Here is a 1,990-nt window from a genome sequence, read left to right as displayed (position 1 = left end):
TTATTAAATTATAATGTCAAACATTGTAAGGAAGGGGCAGGGCTTGATAAGTTGTTTTACTTCCCCCTGTTCCTTCTCGAACACTTATTGTCTTATAGTCTTTGACTATTTACCTTTTTGTTTTTTAAACTTGTTTTATGTTTCTATGTTCGAGACAAATAAAAATCAAATCAAATCAAATGTTTTAACTTTTGACCACTAGGTGGTAGAGAATGTACACATTAGTCATCGCACCACAGCAGGGTTAAATGGGTTCAAGTGTCCTGGGGCTGGGGCCAGAAATACAACTGACAATAATCCCTGTTGGAAAAAAAACGCAGGAAAAATAAATCACGATTTATTGAAAAGGTGAGTGATATCAATAAAGAGAGGGGCTCGGTTGTCTCTAAACCTATGGTACTTCGTGTGTACAGTATAGAGTATTGTGAGAGAGAGAGAGAGAGAGAGAGAGAGAGAGAGAGAGAGAGAGAGAGAGAGAGAGAGAGAGAGAGAGAGAGAGAGAGAGAGAGAGAGAGACCCCCGTCGTGAGTGTAGCCCACAGCAGGCAATGGAGGAGGCTGGATGTTCGGGCCCCCTCCTCTCTGTGCGCGCACCCACCCAGACAGCCCCTTCCAGCTGCACTACCAGCAACAAGACAGAGATGCCCGCCCTCCGTAAATCCAGTTGACTAGCGTCGCAACTGAGCGATGCACCTCCAAGAGAGCGTAGTTGTTTTCCAACGAATTTGAAATGACATAGCCTATTGCTGGCATTCTATAGTAATTTTCTTTTTAGTTTTTTTACGGTCAGTCTTAGATTACCTAACTGACTATATTCGCAACAGACATTGTTTCCCCTCAGAAAACAAACAAACAAACAAATAGAACGATCTCCTTTTTGGTGGATTTTATGACATTTTGTTCGTCTTATTTTACCTACCAGTTGTTATAGTTTTACGTACAATTATCGACGATGGCACGATAAGCGCCAGACAAACTCACTTGAATAGCCAATTCGCGTCTGTCGCTTACGGGAACGATTCTGTGCGCACCTACAGACTATTGTGACAAGTGACAGCCAGCAGAGGAGAGGCCAGTATCTCACCGCCACGTTCAGAGGAGACGGGCTTTCCCACAAGGTAAACACCAAGTAGACTCTTGACATCAGTCGTCCAACAGCTGGTTTTTCTCCACGCTCAGACAGTACAGTAGCATGATTTGTATTATAAAAGAAACGTGTTTACATCTTCTCGATGTAGTTACCTGTATGCCTGTCTGTCCGTCCGTCTGGCTAGCCTATATACAGCATAGTATCACTACTAGCATAGGTTACTATTCTGTAGGGCTAAAGTATGAAGTTTATACAAAATATGCAATGCCATAGGCTGCGTATGCATGCTATGTAGGCTATACTATTGTTTGTTGTATATTGTTTATAAGCTTCAATATTTTGTTTATATTTTGTGTACATAACATGTATAACATTCATATAAGTGGATACACTGCAGGATACATTTGGTTATAAGCAACATTACATCTCTTTGTGAGCATTTTAAATGACATTGGTGGTAGAGCGGAACAATATACGTCACAATAGGAAAGAATGTGATATATATGACACAAAAGCTGCAATATGGAAAATTTTAAAATCATCAATCCACCATCAATCAATTTGTTAAGTATTTCTTGTGGACAGGACAGACCTCCCACAATCCCAGTCCAGTGGGAAGTATTCTACCAAGCCATTATCGTACAGCTACTAAAAGTGTTTAAAATACCTTTAAAAGGTAGCCTAACGTAGACTTGAAACTTAAGTGTAGACATTGCACCCGTAAAACAACGACACTATGAAACCGTCTTCACATCACGCAGCCGTGTTTGGAGAAAGTGGTACGTTTTGGGTGGAATTGGCAGAGTCGTCTCTATGAGTCAGTTGTGAGTGACGCTGGCCATGGGGGATGCAGTGTGACCACTGTTATCTGTCCCAGACACAGCGTCAGAGCGTCCAGTGA

The 1,990-nt window shown here is 41.7% G+C and overlaps 1 protein-coding gene across 1 annotated transcript in view; it reads left to right on the top strand.

Annotated features, from left to right (window-relative positions):
- Positions 1-675: 675 nt before the first annotated feature.
- The window catches only part of glis2a (GLIS family zinc finger 2a), a 78,799-nt gene continuing 77,484 nt past the window's right edge, over positions 676-1,990 (top strand). The window contains exon 1 of the mRNA XM_084319396.1: positions 676-1,117. The gene's annotated coding sequence lies outside the window, so the exon portion shown is untranslated. The remainder of the gene's footprint in view (positions 1,118-1,990) is intronic.

Source organism: Notolepis coatsorum (assembly GCF_963971535.1).
Source record: "Notolepis coatsorum genome assembly, chromosome: 7".
In the NCBI taxonomy this organism is placed as follows: Eukaryota; Metazoa; Chordata; class Actinopteri; order Aulopiformes; family Paralepididae; genus Notolepis; species Notolepis coatsorum.
Note: the sequence above shows the minus strand (reverse complement) of the source record. Positions and strands in the feature narration are given on the sequence as shown.